At 31.0% G+C, this 21,561-nt stretch overlaps 1 protein-coding gene across 9 annotated transcripts in view; it reads left to right on the plus strand.

Moving 5' to 3' along the window:
- The first annotated feature begins 1,353 nt into the window (after nt 1–1,353).
- The window catches only part of LOC124536099 (potassium voltage-gated channel protein Shab), a 39,567-nt gene continuing 19,359 nt past the window's right edge, over nt 1,354–21,561 (plus strand). For all 9 annotated transcript variants that reach the window (XM_047112535.1, XM_047112536.1, XM_047112537.1 and 6 more), the window contains exon 1: nt 1,354–1,680. The gene's annotated coding sequence lies outside the window, so the exon portion shown is untranslated. The remainder of the gene's footprint in view (nt 1,681–21,561) is intronic.

Consider the following 21,561-nt stretch of genomic DNA (forward strand, 5'->3'; position numbering starts at 1 on the left):
TTGCTCTTTACCAATGTTTATATGGGCCATTTATGGATTTTTGCGGTTTTCCTTTGCGTGCTTCTGGAAACGTTAATTTTTTTTAATATATATATTTTTCTTTTTTTTAATTTAACATAGATAGTAATATAATATAGATAGTAGGTATATCAAGGTCATAATTATCTATAAATTGAGTTTATATCCATGTTTTTTTGTCGGGCTATGGTTGTATATAAGCAGATGATACCACAGTCAGGAAAAAGCAACAACAGAGCCTACTATTTAATTTATAAATTTCTTAATATATTACCGTATCCAAATTGTTCTAATTAGTACCTTTTAACTTTATGTATAATTATACCGATAGTCGTATTAAAAAGCTCTATATACAGAGCTTACTTTACTTTATTCAAGTAAGCTTTTACTGTAATGTGAGTAAGTATTATTTATTTTAAATTCAGAAAACTTAATTGTTTTTTTACACTAACATGTAATTGGCGGAGTTTCGTTTAATAATCAGAAGAGTTATTATAAATAAAGTCCAGTAATAAATCAGTTCTGTTCTAGATTTACACTCTCTGTTGTTCCATGTTACTCCTTCCGGGTAGAAGGTGATAGTTCATATAATTCAGCAAATGTGACTATAGTTTGAATTTTTTTATATGAAAATTGTATAGAGCTCGACCTTTTGTACATTTTTAAAAAGTTAGAACACCTTCATCTTTCCGTTTTTTTTTTAAATATTTTTTTGGACTCTGACTAAAGACTAAAAAGTTCAATTATACGTAAAAAATATTTACGTAAAACTCTTTAACCCCAACGCAACTCTATTCTTACATCTTGCAAATACTTAGTTATAAATATATAAATAAATATACCTACAAAATTTCAAGTTTGGTTCCAGGGAAACCGTGATGAGTGCTTATATTAAGTATTTCTTTTAAATATGATCATGGCATGTATAACTAATTTATATTTCTTCAATAATGAAGAAATATAAATATATAGGTAAAAGTATTTTTATATATACTATAAAACCAAAACATATTTGAAAATAAACATCATTACAATCAAAATTTAAATCTTGCGTTATTGCCAAAATAACTTCATTGCTATATCAATATTGTTTTAGTATAATTTAAAAAATTGTGTCTCTCCGTGAATGTAGATATGAATATCATTTTCACGCATATAAATCTAAATTTAAAGTAATTATCATATCTTGCATTAGAAACGTTTAATGAAATAGCAACTTCGGCGATAAACCGTTTTTAAAGAAAAAATTTTTTGTTGTTGCGTTGCGCAGAGAAAGCTCTGGGCGGCTGCGTGCGGGGCGGGCGGTAAGCGGGCGTAAATAGCGACAGCGCACAGTCGGCCAGCTATCGGCCAGTTCGCAACCGCGTGCTGTTAGCGCTTTCAGCGCAAAACCGGTCGTGTGCCGCGTACCCTACGTGAATTGTTGATCGCGGGCGAACGGGGCTTTATAAGCTCAAAGCTTGGAATCCGTTCAAAAAGCTCATTTACTCATTTCTCCACGTCTCGTGTGTCTCGTTTACAGTGATCGTGTAGTGCAACCGTAACTCATGATGAAAACCGTTCAATCGTAATTAGGGAACTAGTTTCCTGGTTTTCGACAAAGAACACATAGGAACACATTAATTCTTCGTTCGAAGTTCGGTCCCCAGGTCATCAGAAGAGGTAAACATTATAATAAGTACAATTTAAATAAGCTATTTATTTTATTTTTACAGATATATGAGAGAAAGATTAAAATAATGTGTGATTCTAATTCTGTTAGAAAAGGTCGTATTGGAGGAATCGTTATGGAATATTTTAATATATAACATTGTATCTGGTCACTGGATATGCATCGATTGGTTAAGTGCATGACAGTTTGTGACCCATTTTCTCAGCTAAGACACTCGAAAACTCAACGTTTGGCAATAGATATGTGTAACCAATTTGGCTGGTATAGTCTGCTTGCATATATTTTAAGAAAAGTAAAGTATAATGTATCACTAAGATTACGAAAATAATTCGAAACACCAGTACATTCTTTTCATAGATAATATATTTAGTCGCTATGTTATTCGCTGTCTACTGCTTTTTCTGTTTCTCAGTTTTTTAGTTTATGAAAGAGGACAGATTCGCAATGTTATAAAAGTGTATTTTTAATAACTAGTATTATGATATTTGAAAATGTAATAATTTATGTTCGCAATAAGTTTTTTGGAAAAAGTAATTCACGGCTTTACGAAGAAAGCTAAAATAGGTCAGTTATAAAATTTCTTTTTACAGTCCGAAATTATGAAAAAGAAAAAAATTTCTTTATCAATGTGCCAGAATAAAAAAAAATATTTTTTATAATAGTGCCAGATGTTTCACTTGAATTTGATAGGGATATCATTTATAATAAACTAATATAATGGATAAAAAAATCAAATTCAAATATACTTTATTCGAGTAAGCTTTTACAACCTCCTTGTATAGTTATTTGAGAGATTATCTAGTTTCCGCTAGCGTTTTCGATAAACATATGCATTAACGGCGTGTAAGAATCATAATTTTGTTAATTTGTATAAAAATAACGCAAGCATTCATAAAGAGGATTGGGGAGGGGGAAAGAAAAGAAAAGAGACTAGCTATACGTATAATATATATTCAGTATTATTTTTGGTTTCAATACTTTTTTAATAATGAAATTAATCACGCAAAACATACCGTGCAATACAATAAAAATATACCGTGTAATGTTTATCATAAATCCATTATAAAAACAACTATTGATAATTTAGAAATGGACCTAGACAGACCTAGATGTTTTTGGTACATAAAGATTTCGTAATATAATAGGACATTATAAATCAATAAGATAAGAAAACTAAAACATAAGGAAAATATCACGGAAAGTAACGGAACGTAAATGGTCAAGTATATTTTGTTTACTCGATATTATTTTAAGATTAAAATAAAATGGACTCAAAGTAAGCTATTAAAGCTAGGGACTTGAAATTCAGTAAGTAGGATACGTTCAATTGAGTATACTAAAGAAGGTAAAATTCTAACCAGATGCATGGAATTCCGAATGTTCCATCACGCAGTTACGAACATTATACCTTATTTTTGGAATACTGATTAAAATGAGAAGATACGTATTATTTACGGGTTTCTGGATATTCTACCCTAAGAGATGAAATAGACACCAATGAGGCAAAAATATATTCCACGTTAGCAAAGTCGTGGGGAACAGCTAGTATTCTATAAGAGTCAATGTCGCATGTCACATTCCACGATCGTCTTCAACTATGAATTTTTACTCTGTTCCTACAGAATAGATGTTCGCAACAAACAGCAGCTTGTACGGCATGATTTGCGTGCTTCGTGTCCTTTAAGCCAAACTAGATATTTATGGATCTTATCAACTGATTGATTTTACTAGCTATTATGTTGTCATCAATATTTCGAAAACCGAGGTTGCGATGATGCCTAGTAAAAGAAATTTAACCTTATGTTCAAATAATGTAAATCAAAATTCTACAAAAAAAATATACTCCTAAGACAGTCAACATACTTGGAGATGTGTTTACCTCAAAAAGCAAGTCGTCCAATAAGAATCTTGAAGGAGATGTTAAGCGGTGTTTCTGATCTGATTTATGTGCTCGATCCTCGAATGAACAAAAGTAGGCCCTTAAGAAGATATTGAAGGAATTTCACCCGCCCCGATATATTTGTACTAACCCTCAAAGTCACTATTTACACAAGATATATCATTTTTAAAACCTTAAGTTAAAACGTGGTTTATATTCATACCTGTTGTCGTCCGTGGCTTTACTCGCGCTTTGGGATCAGCTTGAAAACCGCATAGTCTGTTATGCACAGCGTTATATACAGCATGGTATAGATTGGGAAATATAAATGATTTTTTTGTGATAACTATTACCATGATTTGCAATATCTTTACTGTGGTAATCATATTTCGCTATGCCTTTTAAATATGGGTTTTACGTTTGTGTATATCCATAAAAGTAAATTAAAGTAAAGTAAAAGCCTGTAAATTTCCCACTGTTGGGCTAAGGCCTCCTCTCCCATTATGGAAAGGGTCTGGAACATGTTCCATCACGCAGTTGCAATACGGGTTGGTGGAATGCTCATGTGGCAGAATTTCAATGAAATTGGACACATGCAGGTTTCCTCACGATGTTTTCCTTCACCGCCGAGCTCGAGATGAATTATAAACACAAATTAAGCACATATATATAGTGGTGCTTGCCTGGGTTTGAACCCGAAATCATCGGTTAAGATGCACGCGTTCTAACCACTGGGCCATCACATCCATATTGTGTATCCATATTGATTTTATATGTATTGAAGATTCATTTAAAACGTAGCGTATCCGCTAACTGAGGAAAATATCTATCTAAGCTCTATATTGTTGGTAGCGTGATGTCTTGCTTTTTCTGTTACCCGTATACGAACAGCTACTGGAAAGCAAATACTGGAAAATTAAGAGAAAAACAGAGTAGTAGCAGAAAATGCGCCGCAGGACAAAATGTAGTATCTAACTTCGATAGCCTTAGATTTGTGTCATCAAGCCGTGGTGGTCTCTTATTGGTTGTGCCGTAGCACTAATTTTAATTATTCAGTATGAAATAACATTAATCGATTACCATGTTTAATAATTCTCTACAGTTTACATTGAAACCACTTTATTCATAGAAATAAAATATTTATCGACAACACAAGAATACCGCTAAGTGAATGAAGTAAGAAATAAAAACAGTTATTAAAGAGTTAAATTCGACTTGCATTAAATATTTGATGCAATACATTAAAAACTGTTTTAAGGCAAAATGAAAAGAAACTGAGTATTTATCATAATATATTTGTTTCCACCAAAGTATCAACGACTTGGTACTTGAAGTTAATACTCACTCGTAATTATCTGCTTCGTCTAACTCATAAAAGCTGCATAACTAGTTCAAATATTGATCGAACGTCTTGTCTGCTGCCACACCAGTAGACCTTTTTAATACCCAGACTATTGATTTGAATTCGGATAGATTCTTGTGTACACGCCTAAATACGAGTAATATTTTTCAAAGTATTTTATTTGTTTCATGATTATAAGTCGGTATTGTTAAACTTTAACAGAAATATTTGACCCACTTTAAAATGTTGAATTGATCTATCAAAAACGGTCTACCGTTAGAGACTTATTTTTGAATATGGAATGAAAGCCTTCATGTATAATCTGGTATATCCAATATAACAGTTAAACTGAAACACGTGGTTTACAATCCGACATTTTACAGGAAATAACAATTCGACATATAAAAGAAGCGAAATATAAAAATTTGCTTTATCATTAACGTCATTCAATTTATTTTTGTAAATTTCGCTACTATGAAAAAATATGAAGCATATAAAATCAACGAGGAGGAATTATCGATGTTAGTTTAAACTCATTTGTATATCTAAAAGCACATTTCGTGTCAAAGTGATGTTATAAGTCTTCAGTCGTTAAAGTGGCTTTTGAAGCTTATAATCTAAGCTCATAGTATTGTTTAGTTCCGGTTGTAAGGGCAAGTGAGCTATATAGTGTAATTAAAGGCACAAAGAACATAACACTGTAGCTTCCAAGGTTGATGGCGCATTGGCAAATTAAGGATTGGTTAATATTCCTCACAGCGGCCCTTTTGGCCGGCCGCCTACACATATAAAATAAAGTTTGAGATCAGTCTTCCTGCTTTAATTAAACTTACCATATATTTATTTCCATTCTTATGAATGAAAAAAATGTAACAACATTCTGTGAGTCTTTTTCTGCGGGGTTTTGAGCTTGTACCTACTATGGTGCAGATTGGAGGGTAAGCACGATGCGGAATTCTATCCGACACATGCTGGTTTCCTTTCGATGTTTTCTTTTAATGCCGAGCTTGAGAAAATTCAGTAGAACTTGTCCAGGCTTAAGCCCCAAATCTTCATTTAAGGGTTACGTTTTCTAATTTCTTCTTTTCCAGCTCTGTGAAATTTCGACTCTGTATCGTAATTAGTAAATATGTATTAAAATTAAAAAATCGTAATCTATACTAACTTTATAAATACGAAAGTAGCATTGTCTGTCCATATTAAATCTATTACTCTCGAAATTATATTTGAATCAATGTTGTTATTCAAGAAAGGACATAGGCTTTTTTTATACCTGAAAACCTGACGACCAACCCGGGCATTAGGAACGTGAATATTAACAATATACAGAAAGTCTTAAGTATATAAGTTTTCAAAATGATTAGTCAAATTGACATAGCATAGACAAAAAACTTAATTATTGTTTTTTTTATTATTTTTATACGGAAACCTTTTGAATTGCACTCATCGTCCAGTCAAACATGTCCCTGTATATTAATTAATCTAATATTTACATAGACTATGATGTGCTTCGTTTTAATCAAATAATATTTCGCGTAAAGTAAAGGATTAGTTTAAGTATGTCAATTTTTTCATTGATAAGCGTCAGCGTGGATAAGGTTTTCGTAAAGCGGATATTGATCGTGCGTCGGCGAGAACAAAGGGAGCGCTTTTCCTGTACCTACTGCTACTGGCTGTACGACGGTTGGGCAACAGGTTTGACGTAACAGGTAACATGGCGAGTTTTATAAAAGTGCTGTTAATGAAGCAAACAACTTTCAAGCGATGCACAAGTGCCAATATGTTTGGTTATTATTCATTTAAGACATTGAAATTCACGGTAAATTAATGTATGAATAATATTATACGTGTACCTTTAATATGTATATAAAAGATTTTGTAAATTATTATTTTACGTTTTCATGAGAAATGTGCGCTGTTTTTTAAATACTATTTTGTTACCTGTGCTACAATAAAAATAAAAATATTCTTTTTAATTGGTACCGTTGCTTGTTACTGTTTTATTGTGCGAAAACTTTGACGTAGATGCACAAAGGAGCCAAGATATACACACACGTTATACTGCTTGTATAGGCTTGGAGGAGTTGCGAGTAAAAGAAATATTGTTTTAGAAATACAAATAACCTTTTCCCTTAACGAGAGTAGTGTGTCTTAAATATAAAATTTAAAATAAAAAAGAAATTCGCAAAAACTGAACATTAAATAAGAAGTTATTTATTAAAATGTTTTTATATGTAATACACATTTAAACATCCATAGAGAGCCGTTTCAAAAAATCATTCAAGGTAGATTATTAGAAACGCGACAAGCATAAAATTTCTACCTTTTTTAATTCTTTAATAATGTTAACCTATACTTAAAATAAATAAATTAAATAGTGTAAAACCTCTGCACTATGTATATATTATAATATATCTGTTGTAATGCAGACGATGCATTAATAAATTCAATATTTGAATTAATATTTGGTCTGTATGTTTAATTTAAATTAGTGTATTCTATCCTGAAGTGAGTGAAGGTATATTATAAATATTTAATTGAACTCTACAAAATACCATATTTGTTAATACTTTACTAAATTATATTAATAATAATACTTATATTTTCATTTACATATTCTTATATTTACGAGGATAAGAACCTCTCAAACAATAATAAAAAACCTGTAAATAAATAAAAAAGCAATAATGTTATAAAATTGCATATTCATGTAAGTTAAGTAATAATATAAATATGTATACAATATACGAAATACGTTGTATAAAATTGTAGCAATCCCGCTCCAAGCAATTTCATAGCTTATACCCACCTCTATTACCCAGCGCTGATACCCTATTATCGTGCAACATTTTTATTTTGCTTATGTAACTTTATTGGAATTCAAATATTGAAAGGGTAAAGATGAAATGTTTTTTGACAAACTAATTGAATACTTGTTTCGTTCAGTGCCAAGTTCAATCTTAGTACCGCATCTGGGCACTGTAAAAACTGAAACGACGACTTGACGCTAAAAATTCGTAGTAGAAAAAGTAGTAAACTTTTTTTAAAATTATATTCAGGAAGATAAGATAAGCATTTTTATAACGCTAAGATTACATTTTCATCTTTCTACTTTTAGCCACTCTAGCTCCAAGCGCCCCTTGTGTATTCAACCCTACCTGTTTCTTTGGCTATGAAAAAATAAGCAGGATATATAACAAAAAATTAAGTATAGGTTTTCTAAACATTTTTTATTTGTAATCATTAAACAATTAGTTATGAAATAGTCTACTGCATACGAATTTTCCGTTGCTATTTTACAGTACCTAATTAAAAATTTCACAGAGTACCAACTGCCGACATTGTAATAATTAGATACTTTTAGTATTTTTTACGAGATTAAAAAATGATGCCAGCAATAAGCTATGGCATCCCCTTATGTTCTTAGTGCTAGTGGCCTTAATACTATCACTTAAACATAGCTCAACATTCACGATTCACTTCTAAATTCGATTTTTCGTTAATAACATTGGATAATTATATCCTATATATTTTATAATTATTACAGTTAATGTCGCATTTCACTTTCTGATATTTCACGCTCGTATTCTGAGGTGAGTTTCGAGTTTCTTATTACAGAATAGTTTTACAGATTCATTTTCTAAACATGTTGTAATGCAAAAAGTAATTTGAAGGCTATAATATGTTTTATAACCTTAATGTATTGTAATTTATTATACTAAGAAAATCAGCCAAAGATTCCAATCCGTACATTTCTTAAGGTTTCAGAGTCAAAATTAATTTCGTTACATATAATCTAAGTGACATAAGTGAAATAAAATGCACTACTACTAATACACTACTAAAAAACATACTGATTAAGGATTTCATAGACTACAAATTTAGTTCATGGAAACTGTTACCATAGATAAGCTACGAGTACGTTAAGTATAAGGAAGAAAGACCCAATAACCTATAACGTGTCACAAAAGTAGACAAGGGAGGCGATTTTGTTTGGTCGAGGAGGTCTTTAATCTTGAATCGTGTAAAGTTTCTTTGCGTCAGGCGTCCCTCGCGTAGCGCAATGTTTACACAATTCGATGTCTGTATATTTTTCTAATACTTTATTACTATACAATGAGGCATGAAACTATCATAAAAGTTGCTTTTTACATCGTTAATTGAACTGTACTACTACTTGGTGCAGTTAATTGTTATAGTTACTTATAGTTACCTATATAAAAATTATATTGTATTGTAACATTATTTGCTACTTCCGTAACATTATATTAAAGTTCTGACAATCCACGCCTTCGCTTTGCTCGATATAATTTCAACACACTGTTTACAATTTCTTGTTGGTTACGGGTTTCTAAAATAACTATGAAATGATAAATTTATATAAACATTTAAGATATTTTTTATTTATAGTTAGTGTTATGTAATGACGTCAAAATGTTTTTCGTAAATATTTTATCGATGGGAAAGGGCTTTCTGCAAACCTCCCTTGGTAATTATCACCTCTGTTACAAATTTTAATGAGCTGTGTCTTGATACAAAAGGTGAGTGCTCCAGTTTAATTATAAGAACAAGGGCACGAATTCTTAGATCGCGTGGCGGTAGCGGTTGTTTCTACTTACTATTAGGTGGCTTGTTCGTCTGCTTTTATATAAAAAGTATTATGTGGGAATGTTTCAAATGATTGCTTGTTCTCAAACATTCGTCTTATCCAGTGGTACGAACAATTAGCTTTTAAAATGTTTCTTGCAAGCGAATTTGACAAAAGTTTTACTTGACTTTTTACTTAATCAAAAATTTAGCAAATTTTGGTGGCTACACTTTTGTTCCTTTCTTTACATAGGCTAAATTAAAGTTAAAACTTGTATTTTAGAAGATTTTTAACTTGATATAATTTCAATGAACAATTATTATAATCAATTGACTTGTTCAACTGTAGACAAGAATAGAATGACTGTTAATCTTTCCCCCTAGCAGTAATACAGTAAAATGCGTTGAAGCGCGTCATAATTATAGTTGTAAATGCCTTCATCAAACTGGCGAATGAGCGCAGATGCGGCTTGCGGGCGCAGAATGGACCAATCTCGTTAGCATTCCACATGGAGACGGCTTGCCAAGTCAGCGTCGTTTACTACATCAAGTTTATTATGAGGGCTAGATTTGTAATTACGCCCCGCGAACAACACGTCCCTTATTTTTTGGCAAACGCGTTAAAAGCATTTCTATATTCATAATACTTAATAACCAATATTACGATTTCAATCGAAATAAATAGTAGCTATTTCTACAGTCGCAATTTCGCTCCTTTGAGTGAGGTGATGGTATCAAATCAAAAGGCTTTTGTACCATTACTTTAAGATCCATGCGATTCAACTGCAAGCGTAACAATGATATATTGAGAAAAAAATATTTTTGTTTATATTAATATTAATAGTAACACACACGCTCTAAAAAGGGCTATTAGATGCGGTTATTTTGAGTCATCATTACAAATCATAACATTTCATAGCGGTTGTTATAAATATTTGCGTTTGTTGAGAGACATCCTTCCCATAAAGCCAATTTATTTGCTTATTTAATAGTCTCATATACCCAAATAAATTTGCTATTAATAATGTTAATGAGTCAATTTTTTGAAAGTTTAATCATTGACTTTAGATATATTTTAATGTGCTTATTTATACTTAGTGACTAACATTGTGATGCAGATATGATGTGCTTCACATTAAATGTGTTATTAGTAAGTGTTGATAACGTAGCAATGTTAAAATATATAAGAGCTATCAGTAGTTATCAGGCTATTAAAACAGATAAGAGAACAATCACAGTGTAAAAGTTACGTGTTAAACTGTTAATCGATTTTACCTCAATATAAACATATATAAAATTATTGCTTTCGGTATACATTCTACTTGTATGAACATAATATACCTTTACAATGTTATTATACAAACACGCTACCACATGATCGAAGGAATTTCGAACGCCTCGCTAACCGACGACATGTCTAAGTTGTTCTTATGTGTTTAAAAACATTTCGTAAACTCAATTATAACAAACCGTTTATTGTTTGTTATAATTGAGTTTATTTCAAATTTCAACTTCCAACTATTTTCGTTATATACATATAATAGGTACATACGTATATGTAAGGTTAGGGTAATCTACGCCAGCTGGTTTGGATGGCGATTTACGCCGTGTGCTTGACGATCCTTTGTGGAAAAAACCAAAATGTACGAAAATGACAAAATATGTATTCATGTTTCGGTTAACAATTGTAATTTGGACAATTACGTCGACAATCGTTTGTTTTAAGAGATCAATCTTTAGACACTAGCTATCCTCCGATCAATTGACAGCGACGTTTGAAATCGCAAATATTTACAAGATTACATTAATTATATACAAATAAACATTAAAAATAGTTTCTGTATAAATGATGACCACGTGGAATGGTGAAAAGAATAGCAGCATTTCAAATGAACCAGCCAACCTGTCACCAGTGGAGACAATAAGATGTGTACGATGTGTTAAAATGTTAATAAATCAAAATAAATATACCGTCGAATGCACATTGCTTAGCATTTATTATCGTAATGTACTGCAGTTTTACGTAATATCTTATAGTTGACAAACAAGTAAATGATGTGGAACCATTTTCTGAAACAATACAATATACTTATATAGAGCTTATTTGTTGTCAACTATGTATATTATATGAGGGTCGCAATATTGGCAATTCCTCTATATTGTTACTTCTCATGTGCCAGCCATGACCTATTTCAAAAGGGTTGGTTTCGTCTCTCTTATGGCCAGGGCCCAAAAGTGTAATTTATTGCCTTTTCCGTTTCCATATAAGAAATGCCAATTTTTATAAAAGAATATTTTTAATATAAGTTAAATTATTTTATTCTTGATAGGTATAAATAAGTCCACGGTATTAATATTACATACAGTTTCACGCAGTTTTGAAACAACGTAACAAGTGTATAGATTTCGGTGTCAAAATATTGGACTTGGGTTGAATTAATACTTTGTTTTCTTGTAAACTAATTGGTGATTCCGCGAAATTCGTGCTCTTATTGAGAAGAAATTAGAAAGCGGTAATATCTAAAAGTCAGTGTGAAACAGACATTGTCGGCCGGCGAAAGCTACAGTAATGAATAAAATATTGCTGAGAGCTCAAAATAACATCGTGGAGCAAGGTCGGGTCGCCCGTATACATCAGATAGAAATGTTCTCTTTATACGCCCAAAGCAGGATTACCTACCAGAATAACTATTCTATAAGAACTCACTTTGTATTTCGCTCGTGTAATCATAAAAATCAACTTACGGCAATATGCTGTTTTGATGCGTTTGTGCTTTCAACCCTTTATAAATAATTAATAGATATCATACATATTAAAAATCATTATAGATTTACCATATAGAATTTTATCTAAAAAATGTTGCAATGGAAGCCATATAGAAACAGTGCATGACATGACAGATGTAAAATGTGAAGCTATTTGTTTTATGAAATAAGTTTTCTATTAATGTTTATACGAATGTCCTTAATTAAATCAATGAATATTATAATTTATCTTTATTTTTGATATTGTATATAATTTTATACCAGTAAAAATATATATAAAAAATTTCAGCTCTCCGAGTAAGCCCGTTTTTTCGAATGTCAAATACCTATAATAAAATAAATAATCTTTGTCCAATGCGGACCGTATCACCATATGGGTAGATGTACCTTTGTATATACACACTGGATATGGCATTTCAAACAATCATTGTGACTAAACTGAACTGCAGACTGTTCACCTAATATAGTTTAACTTTACCATTCTATCAATCTGGGTACGTAGCGGCATTAATAGTTCTAAAATCCTAAACAAAGTATTAATTATGATCTTAATAACAATTTAATTGTCAAGTAAGCAAAATGCTTACTTACGACGTATTGGTTACGAGAAAAGTATTTTCTTTAAGCGTTCCAGTACTTTAATACTTCGATTAAAGGACGATGAATATTTATCGCTGTGACGAACTTTAGTTCCAAGTTTTACCAGTGTTTGAACAAATTGCTTACATATGTAATATCAAGATGTCATTCTTTGGTCAAGCAAATTCATCCATTCGACCGTAAATATTAGTAAAAAAAATATAAGATAGTAATAATAAATTGATTTGAAAAATTTGAATAAATTGTCGGAACCAAAAAAAAATATCACAACATTTATTTTTAACTTCGACATAGTGTGTCGTCATTGGCAATATGAACATAAACTATAAGTTTTTTAAAAAATGCATATGTATTTATGAGACTTGTATAAGAAGACGGGCAAACTTTTTAAGAATATTCTCGCTGCCTGTCTTATGAGGATGTGTTACCGTGAGGAGGTGTCTACGTCATCGTTTCTCTCAGAGGCTCAGTACGGTTTCAGGGCGGATCGATCTACCATCAACGCCCTGACCACTTTGAAGACTCTGCCCCGGAGAGGGTGCCCAACTAGAGGTATTCCTGGCGATTTTGCTGAATTTAGCGAATGGATTCAACGCTCTTTCCTTTGTGACTATAGGGGAGATATTCTAAAACCATGGAGTACTGGATAGGAGTTTTTTCTAGGTAGACATCCTGGACTACGGACTAGTTGTCTGTATGGTAGAATTGGTACCTACTGGTTTTTTAGTAGGTATTCCGCCGCAGTCGGTTAAGCACGTATCCCTGCCTCCCACTTCAGGAAAAATCGTAAACACGTTTATCCAGTGAGATAAAAAAAGCGATGTAAGTATATATGGAAAGAGGATACCGTTTTTTTTTATTAAAAGTTATTTTGTATATAGAAATTATAAAAACAAACTTCCCTCATTTATCGCTCTCCTATTATATACTATTTATAGATTTAGATGCAATTACAACTTAATGATATGACAAATAAGTGTACGATAAATAATTAAAACGTGATTTTTATATAAAGTTAGTATTTAAAATGATAATGTCGTGTATGTCCCTATTCACCCATTTGGCATGTGGGTCTGGCAGCCCCCCAGGCGCCCACGTCCGTGCCCCCTGTATATTTCTGTGGCGTCACCTGCTCCGTGCTATAATAGTGATGCAGATGCGTACACTTGGCTCTCAGCGCGTTATGTTGCAATACTAATGACTGTCACAGCGCTAATTAAACTTTCTAGTGAGTACTCGGAAGTTCGTAAGATATATTTAGCTTCATCCAAGTCGTCAAAGTGTATTCTATCATACAAATTACGAGCGACTATTTATAGTAGCTCTGATAAATTCTATTTTTGGACCGTTTATTTGCGTACCGTTAAACTTACAACATTAATAAAAGTATTTTTTTTTATCATTAATAAATTTAATTGATCATAATTATATATTTTACAGTGAATATCACTTAAGTTAAAGAAATAAAGATTGATTTATTGCAAAATTAGTTGTTCATATAAGTCATTATAAAACATTGTGCAAAGAAAAACCCTCAAGAGCGCTTTATACAAAACGAGAACGAAATATTTTGTTTGATGTGTAACAAAGGAATCGGGTCTTCGCAAATGTACATAACATATTATTTTAGCAAGACTTTGTGATTCTATATCTTTTCGTGAATTTGGTCTGATTTAATTTTGGATTCAAGGAATAATTAAATATTCGGAAACACTCACTCGAAACAATTTACTTTTGTAAACACGATGTGTTTTGTTGCTTTCATTTCTCCTTCCCCTTAAATACTAAATATATACAATTATTTTGGATACAAAGTATTCATGATATAAGATAATGGTCGAGGGGAACTGACTGTACGAATATGATAACCGAATAAATACCAAGAAAAACTGCTACTAAAACCTGCGTTGAATTTAAAAACTTCCATTGAAATAAGGCTCATCATTGGTGTACGTGACTTTACAAAAAACTACAATTTTACAGGTTATATTACCAGAAATTAAAACGATTATATTGCTGTAAAATAAAACTAGAGGGAATGAATTATAACAATAATAATATGGTCATTGTTGGTATTGATCTTAGGTTTTGCCGAAAATAGGACTTATTTCTTTATCAGAAAACGACTCGGGCCTGGCTGCTCCACTAATAAATAATTCGTGAATAAATATAGAACGTATGCAAAATGGTAAAGACAATCTTCTTTAGCAAGATGACTACGAGCATCATTACATAGTATAATACAAAGTCGCTTACCGCTGTCTTAGATTAGATAGTCGCTTAGATCTTTTAAATAACATAAAGGATTTTTATAAGGTTTTTCTGATATATAAAGTGATTCGAGAGGAAAAATTTTGTATATAATACATGGACAATATACGATAAATAAACAAATTGTGTACTATATTTAGTAACAGTATTGGGCCCCTTGCGAAGCCAAGGCAGATCGCTAGTTAAAAAGAATAATTAGACTAAACTAAAAATAATGTAGCGTTCAAGATTATCAGTGATATGAAAGTAATTTAAGCATATAAAAATTTAATTTAATTTAAGCATTTTAAAAAATATGGAATCAAAACTTAACTTATCAAATGAGTTTTGTGTGACACACTCAAGGATGTCTTTCTTAAAAAACAAATTAAATTTCAAATTGGGATCCAAACTTAACTTCAGGTTCAGTGCAAATTTTAATTAAATATTAAGTTATTTTTTATTCGCAAATTATTTATTTAACATCGAAACATTTCAATTACTTAATGATGATCAAAGTAAAAACTATTATTGGTTTGAAAAATACCTGAAACATAAACAACCATAAACTTACATAAAATAAGGTGAAAGAGCATTTTTTGTCAAGTTTGTTTATTATTTACAATTTTCTATTGAAGTAAGAAATAGTCAGGAGGCGACCGTTTTATTCACAAGGTATATATCATTCATGAAATTACGAACTGTATGACCTTTAAATAACCTTTTGCACACAAACGTCTCTTTAATTTTTCTGTTAATTTAGTAACTGAGGCGTTCTTACGTTCTTGAGGTCTGTTTTAAAACCTACCTATTACATACCTATTTATATGTGTTCCTTGATTTAATTTTATGACTATCGTAATTAAAATCCTTCCGTCCTAAGTTTATTAAAGCGAAATGTGTTCATTCTTATCTTGTTATGCTTATATTGGATAAGTTACATTATTTTTATCAAAATTATGGTGCATTACGTTTAGGAAACATTCGTTTAATATGACGTGTAATCGAAAACATATGCGTTAAAATTTGTGTTAGCCTTAATGTTTACAAGTGTTTTCTCATTTCTATATTTACACCCATCATTCTATACGCATTTCTTTAGAGGCTAGTGGTCGCTCTTCGATTTATTGCTTGTGAAATTCGCATTCTGAATCGTTCGCATTCAAGATAAAATTAGATATAGAGTTTACAGTAGAAAATTGTTTACGTAGTATTTAAAATGTTACGTTTGACTATGTATATTTATTCATATCCGGAACCATGAACCTTAATGAATAAAAAAATATATAATTTCATAGAAATCGTTACGTTTTCACTATTGTATCTTTCTTCTATCTATTCATTCGTGTGTCACGATTGATTATCTTACTTACTCTATTGCTATCGGTCTGAAATTTGGCACAGTCACAGAACGCGAAACTAAATGCTCGCAGCTATTACAATTTTTAAAACATTATATACTTATTATTTATATACTTATTATTTATTTAAATGTGTAATAATCGCGAAAATTTAAGACAACATCATTATATACTTTTTTATATGTAATTCCTCATAAATGTTATTATTCTTTGCCTAACGAATTCTTTAAAAAAATACTAGTTGTATAAAAATAGTTGTATTTAAGACCAGTGTTATAAAATTTATAAGGTTAATATTATGTATTTATATATATGTACATATGCATATGTTCGTGTTCTGCTATTTTTAAAATTAAATGTCTAAATTGAATTTTATTAATGCATAGCTGTAACTATAATGCACAGAGATATGAAATTTGCATATAGCGTTTGCGAAATTTTGATTTAAGGTCGCACATTCTCAAGCCGTTACATTTATTTTAAATTTCCGTGGGCGAAACCGCGACGCGTAGCGCTAGTCTGAAATAAATGTTTTGTCAATCAAATACTTGAAATTATATTATATATTTTGAATTAGTTATAGTTAAAGTAATTGAAATAATTTTAAATCTGAAACTGAGTAAGTATATGTTTTCATAATGCGGAACAGCTACGATATCTATAACAATAAATGTTGCTAATTTGAGTTACTAGTGTTGCTGTTGTGGTTAGGGCGATAAATTCTCATTAACGACTCACGTCCGTCAGATCGTTCGGCTCCCTCGCTGGCGTATATATTAATGGAGTGATTATTTCATAATAATAAACAATAATGAAAAAATGCTATACCTCATATAACTACACAACTAAGTAATTATTTTATTAGATTTTGTTTCAGAAATTTTGTGTCGGAAACTTTTCTACATAATTTAAATTACGTTAAAGGAATAATATTAATGGTTCTTATTTTAGTTCTTAATTTAATGATATAAACTTGTCAAAGTGATGAAAATCAAAAGTTCCCTCCCTTATCTTAGTTACATACATACAGCTGGGTAAAATATTTATTATGTTTTTTGACGTCTGTATATCAAATTACTTTTTTAATTATTTCATTAACGAATATCTCGAAAATGGTATAGAGATAATTTAAATAGAACTATTTAAAAAGGAACAAATTATTGACGATGACTTAGTTTTTATTCTATATTATGTATTATTAAAATTATATTAATTATTGATGAAAGATTGGGGGCCAGTATAATATATGGGGGCATATACATGCAGCCCTGCGGCAGCTCTCCTTTTGGTCGTATCGGATTAGAGTTTATACCTCTGCAATACAATATGTCCCGTGTAGTTGGCTAGTCTCCCTTGAGATTTTCCTGTGGCCGAAATCGGTCGAGACGATATCAACGTCAGAAAGTGGCTTAGGAAAGCTGAATTGAAATTGTCAATCAAGATTTCCATAGAGCATACTCCGCAATTCGAGAAAAGAGTTAAAGTTTGATTTTTCTTGTAAATAGCTCGGTGATACGAAGAATTTTGTACTTTAACGTTGCTTTGGTACTATTTTTTGTTATTATTATTATGCTCATTTCGATTTTCAACCAGATATAAGTAAACCAAAAAATGAGATGTTTAAATTTGCATTTTATTCTATTCATTATATCTAAAATCATGATAATCATAGTAAATATTTAGAGAAAAATGTAGGTAATCCATTTATGTTTTATGCTATAACATAAAATAAAAAAATAAAAATAACATTTTAAAATATCATAATGTGTACATTGTTTACGTCAAAACATTATAAATTAAATGTTTGCGGAGAAGAACATTTTGAAAAAACGTTATTAGTATATGTTTGTAATTTATTAAGAACATTTCTGTCAGACGAAGCACGAACTAAATCATACTGGCGTTACGTTTGTTTTACGAGTGAGCGGAAAGGAGAATAACTCAATAGAACTAGTGTTCTCCGAAGCGAACAGTATTAAGATTAGCCCCACGTGAAGTCTGCGTATATTTACAATTGCTACATCCCGGTACTGAATTAGCGATTTTCAGGTAGATTTGTTTGCTTACATTTCTAAAACTGCAAGGAGACGTTCACACCAAATATTATTTTAGATTAAATTATATCACCTGGAAATTATTCAAGTGAACCCTACTATTACAGTAATTAAATTATGTTATTACAAATATTGTTTCAATAAACTTGCATAAATGTTATTCATGTTTTATTTTGAATATAAATACTTTAAATCAATCTTTTACATAATTTTTAAGACTATACATATTCTTTATTTAATAAAAAATCATTAATTAGGCACATGTAAACTTTGTGGTGCCTCAGTGGATTTACTTAATTTTAACTTTAATAACACAATTTGTGGACAAATTTAAAGTAAATAATAAATATTACTTGTGTGGTTATAACAAAAGGAAATACACCTGAATCCTAATATTATTATGTGTGTTTAATATTCAGTGTATTAATTGTATTTACCAAATAACGATCGAATGTATTTATAGTAGTCGGTTTATGTTTGGATTGGTGTATTCTGGTTTTGATGCGAAAATAACGAACATTGCCATCAATAAAAAAATAAAAACATTAAAATGTGATTGATCAGTTTCTGTTTCAACGTATATCTGCAATAACATGTTATTAATTTTAAACTGAATTATTCATAAACGAAACATTCACTTTCCGCACCATGCAGATTTGAAGTCTCATGATCATCGATGCAGGATCGGCCGCTTGCCAATGTATCGTAAAATAGTAGAATGGCTCGTAAATTGGACCATTATTGATAGCCATTAAATTAGACACTTTATAGGTCGCGCGTCCTAAAAGCGGTGTCCGTCATGTCGTGTAACCCTTAACACTTCTGAGGCCGATAATCTAATTATTATTCTTAAATACTAATTTTATATCTCAAAAAATGAATATTGATAGACACAGTCGGCTTCTGATTTGACATAATTAGGGATGATATTCATTATTTATAATTTCGTATGATGGTTTATGAGCTAGCTTTTATTTGAGTAAATTTATCAAGTAAAATCATTTTGGATTGTATAAAATGATTACTGTTAAATATGTAAGACGAACAAAACGTTTAAATGTCATAGACTACGATAGAGACATGTCATATGACGATATAATGTCATTAGGGATAAGACCAAAGGATTTATATGTTATGCACATATCTGTATAGTGTTCAGAAATTGAAAATTCGTAAGTGTTGTTGCGCGAAACCAATTCATCAGCAAAAACATTTCCAAGGAGGGTTGGCGTCAAGCAGGCGGACGGCTGTAAAAGTCTGCCAAATCCGATTTCTTGCTTAAACACACTGCACGTACCCCAAATTTATAAGGAAGAGGGAATGATGAATATGTTGTAGTTACATGTAGTTTATACATCTGTTTTAAATTGATGTCTCAATATAGTTAGTTCTCACTCGCCGACTTGGAAACAGTTGTTAAGAATATTTTAGACAAATTGTTATTAATGATGAGTTCCCAAAGAAGTCAATTTGTGGTAGCATCGAGCTTAAATAGTCATTTATTACCGGATGACATAAAACAAATTTAGCGCTTTACACGTTTCAATGTATTTATTATAATAACAAATATAACTTTATTATTTTACCACGCCAAGAAGTAAAACGATAATTTACCTATTAAATGATATGGTTTAAGATTTTAATAATGTATTTTATGTAAGTAATAATAAATAATACGAATTAAATCTATTCGTAGCAAAATCCTTTGTCTAAACTGAGCATATGTAATACGGGAGAAGGTACTGTGTAGGTAGAATGTCGTGTTTTGTGGTTAACATAGTAACCATTTGATACGTAATATATTAGATAATCGCAGGTGCAATTAGGCCGTGACCCCTCTGCGTACATGATCTGCAGCTGCGTCGGCAAAAATACCTCCACTCGGCATATATTTGCGTACTCCTATTCGAAGCGCAGTTCGTTGTGGGCTTCTAAAACCGGCGGACAACTAGATAGGTCAATGTCTTGGACTAGATTGAGCGCGTTCCGATCTTTTATTACTCTTATAAACCTCGTGACGTCAAAATTAGGTGTAATTTTTATAAATGTACCAAATTGGTACCAACAAGCACTTTATTAAGTAGCTATTTTACGATTAAAAATAATTACTTGTTTTTAAGTTGAAACAAAAACAATTATTATTTTGGTTTTTAATGTTAATTGAAAGGGTTAGTTTAATTTATCTAAAAATATTAGAAGAAATATAGTTAACCTTTTTTTTTAACTTCAAATCGTAGTTAGACACGTAACGAGCTCAGTGTAGGTTAACAAACTTTGCGCATATATTGATCCCTCACTTGGACTGAACTTTGGGTGTAACTATGTATACTAAAGTCAAAACTTTTTAATCTAAAAGAACATCTGGCTTTATATAGCAGATGTTAATATAAGTCATATTTTGTTAGTCACGGAGTACTATTTGGCTGGAGCTGTTAGATCACTGTGAACGAAATCGACATTCGTGGGGCCTGACGGAAGAGTTAATATTAAACTATCGCATATGATATGCGGTAGCCCTGTATCAAGGAGAAGACAAAAATACTCATCTTGACCTACGTCGACGCTTCATATTATTTTAGAGATACCAAACAGTTGGTTCCTTGTCAATCCGAATGTATGTTTTAGCCGTGTCGATGGCCTCTAAGATCTCCATCATAGTTGTTTTTAGATCCATTAACACGACCTACTATATTTTTTTACATTTCAATATATTTTAATAATTTAATTTGTTAGTCATTGAGAAACTGTTTAGTACATCATGTTGATCATAATGTTTGTAGATACGCAAATGGTTTATTTTAATATCTTTATATTATTTTGACTATAGAGTCAAATCATCTATGAGAATATTTCTGTTTTCTTGTTTTAGTTGTTTCTGTATAATATCTTGTTATATTTTTTGAGAAAAAATCGTTTGCATTAATGTTATATTCACATTATTAAAAAATATCACTTATTTAGCTAACCTTCAGCAAATGAAATTCATAATTATAAATAATGCGACTCGCGTAAGGGCTTACTTTACATAAATA

The sequence above is a fragment of the Vanessa cardui genome, chromosome 16 (genome assembly GCF_905220365.1).
Source record: "Vanessa cardui chromosome 16, ilVanCard2.1, whole genome shotgun sequence".
Taxonomy (NCBI): Eukaryota; Metazoa; Arthropoda; class Insecta; order Lepidoptera; family Nymphalidae; genus Vanessa; species Vanessa cardui.